The sequence below is a fragment of the Vanessa cardui genome, chromosome 21, assembly GCF_905220365.1.
Source record: "Vanessa cardui chromosome 21, ilVanCard2.1, whole genome shotgun sequence".
NCBI classification, from domain to species: Eukaryota; Metazoa; Arthropoda; class Insecta; order Lepidoptera; family Nymphalidae; genus Vanessa; species Vanessa cardui.
This window is the reverse complement of record NC_061143.1, coordinates 2623703-2639157: the sequence shown is the minus strand read 5'-3', so window position 1 is coordinate 2639157 and position 15455 is coordinate 2623703. Positions and strand designations below refer to the sequence as shown.

Sequence of the window (15455 nt, the reverse complement as noted above, 5' to 3'; positions counted from 1 at the left end):
TGTTATGACCCATGTGCCTTCAGCTGCACTGGTCGGAACACAATAATACTGAGCAATGTTACTTAGCGGTAGAATATATTAGCACCTACCCAACTTGCCCAAGCCTGGAAAGATCGAAAATACTTTCTAATTATTTTTAAAGATTTAATATTAAAAAGTCTAAAGTTACATTGAATGTATGTATTAAAATTGAAATAGAATTAAAAAAAGAAATGAAGATATGTTTATTTATTATTATATGTATTACAATAAATGAAAACCGGTAGTTTGGGTAATATAATAAATATATATTTGATTCTATGTTACATAAGATCAAAAAATGTATTCTTTACCAAAACTCATAAAAACAATTTAGAATCGTCAGTGTTGAAATAAATGCAAAACTACTACCGGTTCGAAAAGTCGATCATAGTTTTCCACAATTTCAATACAAAGTATGTAAATACAGTTTAACAGATGTTACACTTCAAAATAGAGGCAAAAATATCAAAAGAGGTCTTACTATAAATATACATAACGTGAAAACTTCAGACCTCTATCTATAGTATAATCTTGTATTAATGTGCCTGATTCATTCATATTTTTAATAAGATTTAAAATGATTTATAAACCAAGTAAAATATGGTTAACTTTATTATTGAGACGAAGACCTTGCTTCGGGATTTATTGACTTAGCATAGTCGGAAACTCGGAGTTATAAGTTTATTTTTATTTCTTGATACAATCTCTTATTAAGTAATATGCCTGAAATGTGTCTATTTATAAATAACATTTAATTTTATTTCTAAAATCGGTGCTAAAAATTCATACTTATTTTTAATGTTATTTAAGTATCGTACCTGATTCTATCAGATTAATATTGTCATGAATATATTGCGCTAATTATATTCTTGATTAAAAACAGCTTGAAGGGAGTCTCGTAATCTAAGGTAAAAAGTCCGGGCACCTTCAACTATATACAACTTAAAAGAAAGAGAAGCATATTATCAATTCGGTCTATATCTTTAGTTTGTAATCTCATGTGTCAGAAGATTATACACAAAGTTGATTCTGTTTGAACTTTAAAGAAAATGAAGTCAGTTTTATTGTTATTGGGCTTATAATAATTAAAGACAAATTGAGAGCTGAGATAGCCCAGTGGTTAGAACGCGTGCATCTTAACCGATGATCGCGGGTGCTATATGTGCTTAATTGTGGTGAAGGAAAACATCGTGAGGTAACTTGCATGTATCTAATTTTATCTCAACGAGCGCAGCCAAAGGCGACTACTAGTATTCTATACTTTTACGTTTTGTTTAGCAGATTACATTGAAACTTGTATAGTTTTTGTTGAAAACATTTGTGTTGCGTTTTCTGTTATAGTAATATAACCGCAACGGATGGCACGTGTCTCTTATCGGATATTCATTCTTTTGAAAAACCGAAACGCCATTTCGGTAATGTTTCGTATAATTAAATTAAGTCATTTGCAAAAATTACCCATTTTGCTTTTGATACAAATAATTTAATTTGATATTTTTTTTATTACAGTTTAATTCTAATTACTAGTTAAAACTAGTTTTTATCACGATAGGCAAAGAACTAGTTTTATTTTTCATATATATTATACAGTCAATAAACTATAATAAAAAATAATAAGATTTTCCGTATAATTACAAATCTTTTTTTTATTTTCGAGACTGATAAAAAAGTGATACATAAAAGTTAATGGTACACATTTTGAGCATGCTTAAAAAACAAGAACTTTAAATCTATAGCTTGCTCGAAAAAACAAAATAGATTTCGACAGAATCAGAATAGACTATAATTATTAGAACCTAGTAATATTTCCATACATTTGGTACTAAGCATCTTGAGAATGAAACGATCGCCTCCTGGCTATTTCTATTCATATTAAATATATGTAAATAATAAAATTGACAAAGGAACTCTTTGTGTTTCTTTTCCCGGTACTTCTCAGGTCCAGGTATGTGCTTTGCCGAAACGGTAATATATAATTTGACTATCAATAAATAAGTGTAATGCTTACATATTGAATAAAGAAATTTGAGTGTGAGTTTAAGAGTTTAATTCTCAGTAGTAAGCTTCTATAAAACATCTTTTTTTTTGAGACAACATAGCATACATTACTCTGATCCCGATTTAAGTAGCTAAAGCACTTGTATTATGGAAGATCAGAAGTAACGACCGTACCACAAACACTCAGACCCAAGACAACATAGAAGACTAATGATATTATTAGAACCTAGTAATATTTCCATACACTTGGTACTAAGCATCTTGAGAATGACACGATCGCCTGCCGGCTTTTTGTATCCATGTTCAATATATTCGAATAATAAAATTAACAAAAAAAAACACAGTGAGTTTCTTTCGCCGGTTGATCTCAGGTCAGGGTATTTTCTTTTCCGAACCGGTGGTAGCGTTTTATTTGACCATTAATGCGTTAGTATTACGCTTCTATATTTCATAAAGAAATTTGAGTTAAAAAGCGTAATACTCGATAGGCTTCTATGATGTATCAATAACTCGTTCGCTGTTCTTACGTTATATTATATTATGTCCGCCCGTGCGAAGCCGGAATGGGCTGGAACAATTGAATGCAATATCACATATTTTTATGTAGACATTACGGAGATTTAAGACAGGCGCACACTGAGGCGGGCCGCAATACATAACAAAAATTCTCCTGAATCAGTTTTATACATTTTGTATGAGCCATCGCACACCTCGGGCTGGCCGCAACAACATCGCCGCAAAAATACGCCTGGCTAGTGATGCGCCAATGCGTTGCGATGCGGCCCGTCTCAGTGTGCGTCTGCTAACGCAAGACGCAACAAGTAGACGGCTGAATGAGTGCTGTTCGTCAGAACCATCCATCTTCTTAGATTTCCAAAACCTGACTGATTTTAAGATATTGGGTTGCGGTGCGGTCCGATGCGCCTGCTATATGCTTTGTCGCAATTTTGCAATGCGATACGTTGAGGCCCGCCGCGGCTATAGTTTGCGCGAGCCTTTATACGTGCATGTGCGTTTGCCTGAATCCTAACAACCTGACCAAAAAGTCTGACCAATAACTATAAATTATAATTATACTTTTTTATATAATTCGAAACTGCAGATTTATTTGAATCGTCTAAAACACTTTGAGTCACTTTGGTTTGGCGTCCCGAAACGCACTCTTATTTTTTTCTCCAAACGCTCTTACGCGTTTTTTCTAGATTAAGTCAGGGGTATGTTGATTTACTGGTAGCACAACACAGAAACACCCACTAAAACAACACTAGTTTACTAGACTATTATTAGAACATCACGTGATCGCTTCCGCATGCTACTAAGACGAATATGATTAAACACCAATGGACTTAGCCAAAAATAACCGAATCAATCATCGATTGACAATTAATTAAAATGAATAAAAGTATTGACATTTCATTAGCGAATGTTGCCAGAACACAAAAAGTTGATATGCAAATAATATTGAGTCATTAGTTACATAATAATTATTTCCAAGTATGTCACTAGTTCTATTTTTAAATTGAATACAGGAAATATATATTTAGACGCATAATGGGTGTAAGCAATACTCATAACATATTCAATTGTATATTCTGTTGTTTTTAAAGTTTTATCTTTTATGAAAAAAAATATGAGATTAATTTATTATGATGCGCAAGCGCATAGAGTGACATTTAAACTACACGATCAAGTTTCTAAGTCATCATTTGTATGTAAAACTTTAAACTTGTTCTAAATAAGAAATAACAAGTACAGTCATAATTATTTAAATTTCAATAAGTATATAATTATCATTAAATAATAATTATAAAGGCATGCCAATAAAATTTATTTCTAAGAATGCCAAAGAAGTAGAACTTCTCATGTGCGTACCTATGTACCATAATTTGACCCCATACGGAGACAGGGTAGCGAAAATGGTACTTAGTATTTGTTACTTATTAACACATTTATTTTATTTCATATACTAGCTGTACCCTCGACCTTGTACGCCTTAACAAAAAAAAATATTATTGTAGCTTAGTTACTCTCTATTATATCAGTTATATGCCAGTTAAAGTCCCGTCAAAATCTGTCCAGCCGTTCCAGAGATTAGCCTAAACAGACAGACAAAAATTGTAAAAAATGTTATTTTGATGTACATATGTACCGTATATAAATACATATGCATCGAGTAAAAAAGGGCTATTTTAATATTACAAACAGACACTCCAATTTTTTTATATGTATATATGACGTAAGCTGACTCCTTAACCCCTACAGGGCCACGATGTCGAAACGACGGATGTGCCAAAAATATATTATCAAAATCGTTCGTCACAAATGTTTAAGCAGAATTATTTATTATTCTTTTGTTCAATTAAAACAATGTATACAGGAAGTTAGGTTATTTGTAATAGGTAGGCTGGCTGGCCTATTTGCGATTTAGTCTGATGTTACTGGTCAGTACCATAGCATGTACATGCACATGCACATATATACCAAACGGACAATATTTTTGATTTCTTTGTTTGAAATAAAATATGTATAAGTTTTTGGTTATCTTTGTTACATATATTATACTTATTAAAAACTAGCTGTACCCGCGAATTTAAGCACGTTTAAAATAACTGAATTCTAAAATAAATGCCTCAGTTACTCCTTATTGCATCAGCTATCTGCCAGTGAAAATCCCTTCAAAATCGGTCCAGCCGTTCCGGAGATTAGCCGGAGCAAACAAATAGACAGACAGAAAGACACGTTAAAAAATGAATGTTATTTTGGTACACGTACATGCTTTATTATTTATCTATTTATAGTTAGATATACTATTCATAAATTAAATTCTCAATATTGATTCTAAGTTTAACTCCAAAAACAATCTTCAAAATGTTCGTTCAAATAATAAAAGAGTTATTATATAATTCTACCAAAGGAATTGTGTAGATTTATAAAACGGCTTTATAAAATTCATGACCGCATTGATTATTGGTGGGAATGCAAGCAGTATTTCCCAGTTGAATCGCGATTCCCATTCTCTGGGCGAAATGGAACCAGCATTTCTGTCACCAATGGAGGCAATAACACGGAGTGTAATGTCTTAGAAAAGTTTTAGTAGTATTACCAAGAGTTTCAATTGAAAATGTCTTGAGTATCTAATTTTAGAGAAGTTTTTTTTTATGTTGTTACTGGAGCAACCAACCTCGCGTTAGCATGCCAAAGCATATTATTCAGTACAAGATTATGCAGACGATGAAAAAGCGTGGAATTAATACTTGTTGACTTCCAATCAGGATAAATTACATACATTTATAATTGTAGCTAACTAACGAGACTGTATTTTTAAATGTTGAAAAAGATTACCTACTGAGTTTCTTGACGGTTGTTCTCGGTAGAATCCACTTTCCGAACCGGTGGTGCTTGTAAAAGCATAATTGAATAAAGTCTATTTTGATTTTGATTACGCTACGTCCCAACGAAGAGATTACCGCTGATCTTTCAGTGGACTTTCCGATATGGTATAGATATTCGTTTTCTGAATAAAGGCACTTGGTTTATTAGTATAATTAATATGATTAAGACGGAAGCTATGCATAATACTCTAATAGCTTTCTCTGTAGTGAAGTATTCTGAATTTGCTTCGAGTAGCGCTAGAGATCGAAATCGGAGACGTTTGTCGATAAATCATAATCACCAGATGCAGTTAGCAATGTAGGTCACACACACACATATGTCAAAACATTTAGCATATGTGTCTCTTAGTGTGCGTGTAAGTACAAGGGATATATGTAATGGTGCATTGACGTTATAAGGGTTGGCATTGGTACTATCACGAGGTCCATTTGCCCAATTGAAATATTAAATAAAGTAATACAATATCTGTAAATTAAAAAAATAACTACTATTGAATTAATTATTTTATTATTAAGTGTAGTCGGGTTTTACAATACAATACATCGATCAATATATTCCTGACCATCAATTACTATTTGTGAACTGTTTCGTCAATCACCTGTGTCAACAAAAATATATTTTTTTAATTTTTCACCAATAATATCTTGTACGAGATAACATGTTACACTTCTTTCTGTATTAGCTTCAAATATTAATTTGTAAACTGAAAAGTCTGACCTTAAGAAACAAATACTCATGAAATGGAAAATTTTTAGGACTTTGCGATGTACTTAGTATTACAAGTTTATTTTAATTTCACGCCTCTGTGCGTCATTTTTAAATATTTTAATACATTCAATTTCATATACAAAGAAGTACATACGTATTTGTTCCCTATTTCGAAATGGATTATGATTATATTTACATAAGAATTAATAATATTATGTCCTTAAATAAATACAATTAAAATTAAAATAGTTACTGTATAAATCTTGACCGCGTGGAATGGTGGCAAGAATGCTAGCAGAATTTCCCCGTTGAATCGCAATTTTGATCCTCTGGGTTAAAAACTAACCATCCCTCCTGTCACCAGTGGAGGCAATAAGGCGAGGTGTTATACTTTTAATTAAGCTTTTAGACCTACTAATTCAAGGTGAAAGTATATCAACATCAAAAATGTATATATGTTATATGCATCCTTAAGAGACTCTACCTCTAAGATTAATCATATTGTCATATTTTTATTATATAAGTTAAATTAAATCAGTTGTTTCCAGTTTGAAGACTCTGTTTTCATTTAAAAATCTAACCTATATAACTAAATCAACGAATACTTAGGTAACGACTTCGGTACATAACACTTTTAAGTATTGCCCAATCTGAATGTGGTCAGTATGTTGGTTTGTTTGACAACGAGTACACTAGAATATTCACTAAAAGCCAATGGTACTGTCAACGTTTTTTGGTAGCGACATAAATATAAAGCTTTAAATCATCTAAGTAATAAAATAATGTTTTAAAATTACTCGTACATTGGTTTTCGCAGAAATTTTAATGTACACGACCGATAACAATAATTCAAGTTAAATTAGATCTTGTTAAATTAATTCGACTTTCGTTCATAAATGAGAATTATAATTGCTCATTTTTTATTTAACATATACAGTTAATTTTAGTATATGTTCTGATTTACATAACTAATTAAAGAGTAATAATCTATACATTTTATATAAATGCAAGTATAACTGTAAGGAGGCTTTTGTGGTAGGTCGTTTGGGCACCAATTCATCATGTTCTATTCATTCTACATCCCAATAGTATTGCTTATTATTGTATTCCAGTTTCAAGCCAATGCAACAGACGCAAGGGACATAAAATCTTTATTACCAAGGCGTTGATTAATATTCCTTGCAGTACCAATGGATATCGATGATGACCACATACCATCTGGTAACCCAATAAACAACAACAACAACAGCCTGTAAATTTCCCGCTGCCGGGCTAAGGTCTCCTCTCCCTATAAGGAGAAGGTTTGGAATATACTCCACCACGCTGTTCCAATACGGGTTGGCGGAATACACATGTGGCAGAATTTTCTATGAAATTTGACACATGCAGGTTTCCTCACGATGTTTTCCTTCACCGAGCGCGAGATGAATTATAAACACAAATTAAGCACATGAATATTCATGGTTGTCTATGTTTGAACCCGCAATCATCGGTTAAGTACACGCGTACTTAACCGATGATTATCTCTGCTATCTCTGCTCTAGTAACCCATGGTATTCAAAGACGGTGAAATAGTAATCTAAATTCGATAATCATTTAAAACAAAGGTTGATTTAAATAGAATTAATACATACTAAGGTTGCACACATAAAACGTTTCTGATCTAAATGAGCCGTAGCGTATTCCGACTGGTGTTACCACAAATTACCGCATTCGAATAAAAATAAACAATTTGTATAATTTAGATCTTTGAAGTTAGTAACGCTATTAAAATTGGTACTATAAAAAATATTTACAAATTTACAGACTTTCTCAGATGGGTTGACCTTATTTCTAATTTTCAAAGCAAAATAATTCTTTAACAAATATCAAAGTTTATATAGTCTGTCGGTCTAAATCGTTAATTTTTTTTTCAATTGACAATATCGATAATTTCATTTGAGCTACGACACGATACTTTTACATCTAAATTTCCCCTTTAGACGAGGAGGCTATAGCCCAATTTTGGTTCGTTTACAGATTTTAATACTCTTAATCTAGAGAAGGTTATAGTCTCCTCGTCTAAAAGAGAAATTTAGATGTAAATATATGCTGCTACAATTATGATGGTGCATACTTGTAGCAGAATTATCCAACACGTGTAAATATCCTCATTTCTTCGTTTTCAATGCAGAGTTTGAAAGGAAATATAAAAACAATTCGTTTAAAAAATCAAATCCATATGACTTCCTAGAATTTCCGCTATATAATTATACTCTAACTTAAACTGCCGGTTAATGGAATTAATTGGGTTTTTCTTATTTTGTTTAGTAAGGCTTTGTTACTTGCCAATTCAAAACTAATTTTAAATTAAATATAGAAAAAAAAACTGTCTTATCTATTAATTCTATTCGAGCTCTAAGATTATAAATAAATCAAATAATAATCCTTTTTTACAATCAGGTTTATTAAACAGTTTCAACAGTACAAAGTATTTTGTTGATGTTACAAAATATTATTTCGAGTTTCTTTATAATATTCATTCACTAATCACCACAATTTAACGGAAAATCTCCACACAAAACGAAATGTTGTGAGAAGTTCAAACTTGGTAGTTGGTATGATAATAAACATCAAATCTTGTCTCCTAAATTTTTTCTCTATCCATGAGCATGACATTAAATAATAATAATAAATAAATATGAGACAACATCACATACATTACTCTGATCCCAATGTAAGTAGCTGACATTATAAATATAAATTAAAACATGAAAATACTTTGATATATCGTGCCTATGTAATCTTAGCCTAATTATCAACGATTTACTCGATCCTTAAAGATATTGGACGTGATTTATTTAAATAGTTTTATCTCGTGTAATCGTGCCTTTCGTGTATCTTATCTTTAATTCGGATTAACGCTATTTAATGTGAATATTTAACAAAATTTGAATTTAGGGTTTTACAACACAATTTAATTAGAGGGTTTAGTATAATTATAGGTGTTATAGTTGTTGTCCGCGGGTACAGGGGTTTTAGGGAGAGGTCGTCAGGTTTTCTTCATGAACAACATTTCCTAAAATGTTCAGTAAAAGTAAAAAGTAAAGTAACAGTCTGTAAATTTCCCATTACTGGGCTAAGGCCATCTCCCATTAAGGAGAGGGTTTGGAACATATTCCACCACGCTGTTCCAATGCGGGTTGGTGGAACATGTGGAACGGTGTTGTCACATGTGGCTGAATTTCGATGAAATTTAACACATGCAAGTTTTCTCACTATGTTTTCCTTCACTACCGAGCACGAGATGAATTATAAACACAAATTAAGCACATGCATATAGTGGTGCTTGCCTGGGTTTGAACCCGAAATCATCGGTTAAGATGCATACATTGTAGCCACTGGGCCATCTCAGTTCTTGATTGTTTAGTAATGAGGTTGTAATAAAGCACCGGACAAACGGATAGACAGAATTCATTTGTATTTATAATATTCTTACTGCGTCATTGTTTATAGGCGGTAGTGATTACTTAACATAAGGTGGTTCATATGCTCGTTCGCGAAACTATAGAATATAAAAATGTATTACCGAAGGTCGTTACGCAAAGTCGAATTCATAAAAAAAACTCCAGTCATAAAGACACACATAAATATCGTAAATCCTTAATCTTTATAGCCGAATTATAATACGATTCGGATTAGTACACGTTTATTAATAAAATAAACATTTAAATATGGCAAAAATAGAATATAACGCAATTAATGTATATTTTATAATATTATGAATCAATTATAATAATTTAAATACATGAGAAAAAGTATTGATCATCACATCTGTTTGATAAAATTCTATATCTGTTTGATATACAGCCTAAAATGGGTGTGACGGGACGAATTTTTTAGCCCAAGAAAGTGGTTTTTCAAAATGCAACAACTAAGGGGAATAAATAGAGATGATACACTATGTATGTATCTAATTACTTTTTTGTTCCATTTGCTGTCGAAACGCTTGGCCCTTGGAGTAGTGGTGCAAAAAGCTTCATCAAAAGTATAACACCTCGCCTCATTGCCTCCACTGGTGACAGGAGGGCTGGTTCGTTTTTTGCCCAGAGGATCGGAATTGCGATTCAACGGGGAAATGCTGCTAGCATTCTTGCCACCATTCCACGCGGTCAAGATTTATACAGTAACTAGTTTTAGTTCATATTTGTATATATATATTTAAGCATTTAATGTTGTTAATTCTTATGTTAATAAAGATTGTTATTACTATGTATGTATATGAATTTGTCACTTCTGTAATGTTAGAAATATTTCATTGTTTTAGTGATTTTATTGCTCGTGATCTTTTAATGATACATTATTTCGATGTTCAGGTTTTCTTCTACTTTTACATCATCTTTTAAAACAGTTGGGTTGAAAAGCGGATGAAAGTTGACGACTTCTTCACTTTCGAAGCATTAAATGCGAAAGAAATGTGTTCAAACTTGTCTTTATGAAGATTTTACTCGTCCTTTACAATACATCAACCAAGAGGGTAAAATTAAGCGATGTAGGTTTTGTATAAAGGTTTACTTTTGTCAGTGTTTGTAATACATAAATTGGTGACCAGCCTTCTATTTTTGAATAATAGATATTTTCGAACAATAAAGCGTTTTGGCAAAATCATGCCTTAAGATAGTGAAATTGGAATTTAATTCTCAAGAAATATAGCTGCAATCTCGGCTCTGCTCTGTTCAATAATAAATATTGATAGAACATTGTCTTAACAAATGAAGTTATAGAAAATATTAATTTGTTTCAATTAATCAATGGACTTTACATATATATTAATGCAATAACACTATGTTTTGCAATAAAAATGACACATAATATGATCTAATAAACGTCATATTTACTTAATTACAGTATTCACTGCGGTGAGGGAACGATGCATCATAAAATTAATTTATAAATTATCATGCATAAAGATTGTCGGTGAGGATGCTGTAATCGATTCTCTGACAAGTATGGATAGAGGAAAAGATTAATATGTAAGTTTTCGTTTGAAAGTATTATTTAAGAGACATACAATTATTTTAATAGCGTAATGCGTACACCGATTTTCATGGGTACGCCACTCTGAGGTCCCAGGTTTGATTCCAGGCCGAGTCGATATAGAAATAGTTCATTAGTTTTCTATGTTGTCTTGTGTTTGTGGTACCATCGTTAATTATTATTTTCCATAACACAAGTGCTTAATCTGGGATCAGAGGAAGTAGCTAAAGCACTTGTGTTGTATGTGATGTTTTCTAATATTTATTTGTTATTATTATTTTAATCGATATAGAAAGGCACATGGTTACCACTAAGTATACAAATTTTCAATGTAAGAGGTATAGCTTTCTCTCAGATCACCTAGGTGCCTACAACCTTACTAAGTAAAAACTACATACTGGTACTATGGCATTACTCTTGTGTCTGTATGCTGTCTCACACGTGCATTAAAATGAAACAAAACATTAATTAGTATTGCTATTTTGCGTTACCTATAAAGAAGGACTTGCACAAAGTCCTACCATTGCTTTCTGAGAAGGTATATACTGAAGGGACACAATATATCCCTATGTTATTACTTCTCGTGTAAAGTGACGTCACACACGGATATGTATCTCACATATCCTATCTATTTAAAAAGAGACTAAGCCATACAGGATAACTTTGTAGAAGGTGTAAGGTTTCACAAAGATGACATTATACGGTAAGTGGTAGGAAAATACATACGCCTCAATAATGCCATGAAGGGAAACTTTGATAGTGATATAGTTCATAGATCTGAGGCTATTTATTTGATGTTACGAATTTTGGTTATTTACAGTTGAAAGTTGATAGAGAAATATGTTTGTAAATAAAAATAAAAGCCCTTATCTGTTGTAAGATTGATGGACTTCGACGATAAATAGAACAGCGTCTAAACAAAGTTCAGTAGGATTTTGTTTAAGAAAAGACGTTGGAACTAAGACGCCTTTTAACGTTTGGCTAGCAGAAGGTATTTAAGATTAACGTAAAATATATGTGAAAACGTTTTTATATGTGACTAATGATATAAGAATTATTGAGATTTCCGATGAATACACGAAGTATTATTTAAATAACCTGATTGTATTATATAACCCGTTGATCGACAATTTAACGATGGAGATTGAAAAATTCTGAAGTAGATACATTTAGACTTTTAAGAAATTCTATTTTACACATATTGTGTTCCAGTTTAAATGTGCACAAGGGATATAATATAATATATCTTAGTTCGCAAGGTGACGTATTGAGTATGGAAGGGATGATTTATATGAAAAATATTAATCACTAGCCTCCCATCCCGGCTTCGCAGGGTGCAATACTGATATTAAATATATAGAATTTGTTTGTTGATGACATTACATTAGAAACTTCTAAAATTATCAGTGTTTCTTTACTATACTATCCATGTATTATTTCGAATCAAAATCCGTTGTGTAGTTTTAAAGATCTAAGCATAAATTGGGACAGACAGCAGCAAGCTACTTTGTTTTATACTATGTAATGATATTATCATTTTTCTATGCATATTACTTTACCATCAAACCCATTGGCTAGACTATCTGCCTCTGCTAATAAATATAAACAAGCTGCCGTCTATAATAGCTCGGAAAATGGAGCAACCAAAACAAACTTCATCGGTCATTATTTTTATTGTCAGTGAAATTTGATTCTTGGCAAGTTAACAAAAGCCATTGAATCTATCATAAACGTTAATGCCCCTTGTATTGTTCTTATTCAAAATAGAAAAGATACTGGATATAGGTGCGATACTAGGATGGTAGGATGGATGCGATATTAGAGCTGAAATGGCCCATGGGTTAGAACGCATGCATCTTAACCGATGATTGCGGGTTCAAATCCAGGCAATTTATAATAGCAGAGTTTATAATTCATCTCGTGCTCGGCGGTGAATGAAAACATCGTGAGAAAACCTGCATGTGTCTAATTTCTTGGAAATTGTGTGCCACAAGTGCATTCCACCGACCCGCATTGGAACAGCGTGGTTCACTTTTACTTACTTACTAGGATGGCCAGTCGATCCTCTATAGTTTCTCGCCCCATCTATCTATATATCTAGGTACATTATATCCAATCTGTTATATATAGATACATGATAATAAAGTTTCCAAATTAATCAACCATAGCTTTTATTAGGATATAAGAGCCAATTATTCCACGACGTTTTCTCAATACCTGACATCATGAATGCAAAGTTTCACGACTATCGATTCAATAGTTAAAACGAAAACCGTAACAAAAAATTAGACTAACTTTAGCATTAATAATGTAATTGAGAATAACTGTTTAAGAAGTGATTAAATAATTCTTGTATACATCTTAATTCTACTTATTTTTGATAGCATTCTGCACGCTTTACTGATTTCCTTAAATCTTACAACAAACTGTTGTTAATATCAAGTAATCCATCGAGCGAATATCGTAATCCGGTTTTTTCTGGATCTAAGTGCCATCATAAACCAAAACGTTGTTGATAATTCCAAGCCACAATGCAATGCGAACTTAATTCTTCCTTCATTCGATTACAACCGTTGAAAATACTTAGAAAATCTATAAAACAATCCGTCATTTTCTGTATTCAATGAAGACTTTCTTTTCGACTATCTATAAAGAAATATAGTTATTTAATAATAGGTAAGTAATGTAACAACCAGTAGACGTCCCACTGTTGGGCCAATTTTTTCTTTTGAGGAAAAGTTAGAAGGGTTAGAAGTTAGATACAAAAAAGATATCCAACGCATACGGATTACCCTCCGATATTTTCTTATGAAAATGAGTTGAATTTTCACTACATAGTATAAAACAAAGTCGCTTTCTCTGTTCCTATGGCCCTTTGTAAGCTTAAATATTTAAACCTTCACAACGGATTTTGATGCGGTTTTTTAATAGATAGAGTGATTCGAGAGAAAGGATTTTGTACATAATACATGGATAATATAGTAAAGAAATATTGTCAATTTTAGAAGTTTGTAAGGTGATGACGTAAATAAACAAATTCTGTAGTATATTTATATTAAGTATCAGTATTGCACTCGTGCGAAGCCGGGGCGGGTCGCTAGTAAACACGTTTTGAGATCATTTTAAAATAGTGCTTGTTTGGCTTTGAACTTGTCGTCGATTAGATACACGTGTCTTATCAAAAGGGTTATTTATACCTACAAAACGGCACTATTCCCTTACTCCCATAATTCGATTGGATGGTAATCCAGCTTTACGATCGACGAGAGATGGATACTGTAACGCGCAAACTTCCTTTCTCCGAGCAGCTGAAAATTTGTCGGAATAAATCTCTTTAGCTTATTTTTGCTTAAATTAGCCTCAAGATCAAATTAAATTAGCTTCAAGATTAAAGTAAAGTAAAGTAACAGCCTGTAAATTTCCCACTGCTGGGCTAAGGCCTCCTGAAGAGAAGGTTTGGAACATTTTTCACCACACTGTTCCAATGCGGGTTGGTGGAATGCACATGTGGCAGAATTTCGATGAAATTAGACACATGCAGGTTTCCTCACGATGTTTTCCTTCACCGCCGAGCACGAGATGAATTATAAACACAATTAAGCACATATACATATATTGTGGTGCTTGCCTGGGTTTGAACCCGAAGTCATCGGTTAAGATGCATGCTTAACACTGGACCTCAAGATCAACGAATATAAAATACTAGGTGTCATTTTAAGCAGTTCTTTCAGTTAAGCATTGCAAGAGAAAACCTATCCGTATTTATTACTATTGATACAATATATTCGAATTGAAAAAAGACCACCTTAAGACCTTGAAGACCTTATCCCTGAGTTAGTAATCAAATGCACTCGTGCGAAGCCCGATTGGATAGTAGTTAATAAATCTGAATCGGCCATATTAGGTTTACTTCCTCTGAAATAGTGAAGCCGGAGCAAAAATTAATTTAGTATAAGAAGCCTTATTACATTCCTTTTGCGTCCCATGTCACTGGCTCTTTTAATAGTCTTAAAGACTAAGGGCTATCGCACAGTGGAAAAATAGCGCTATGGAATGTGATAGAACGATTTCTTAAACGCGAACATTTGGACTAAAGGATGAATGTTTCAAACTGAATCACGTCAGAGCGGCTGAACGGATCTGAATAAAACAAAGTTGTTTTTAATCCTGTAAAATGTACTACACCTGCATAACCTCACACGCGGATAAAGCCGTGAGTGGACTCTAGGGTATTTTTTTATTATTATTAGAAATATCAATCAAATGTAATAATGCGATTAATTGGCATGTTTTTATTTGAATTGCGATTTTTTTTAGTG

The 15455-nt window shown here is 32.5% G+C and overlaps 1 protein-coding gene across 2 annotated transcripts in view; it reads right to left on the bottom strand.

The window, feature by feature from the left end:
* Positions 1-15455, bottom strand: part of LOC124538722 (atrial natriuretic peptide receptor 1) — a 355202-nt gene that overhangs the window by 86657 nt on the left and 253090 nt on the right. The window lies entirely within an intron of this gene.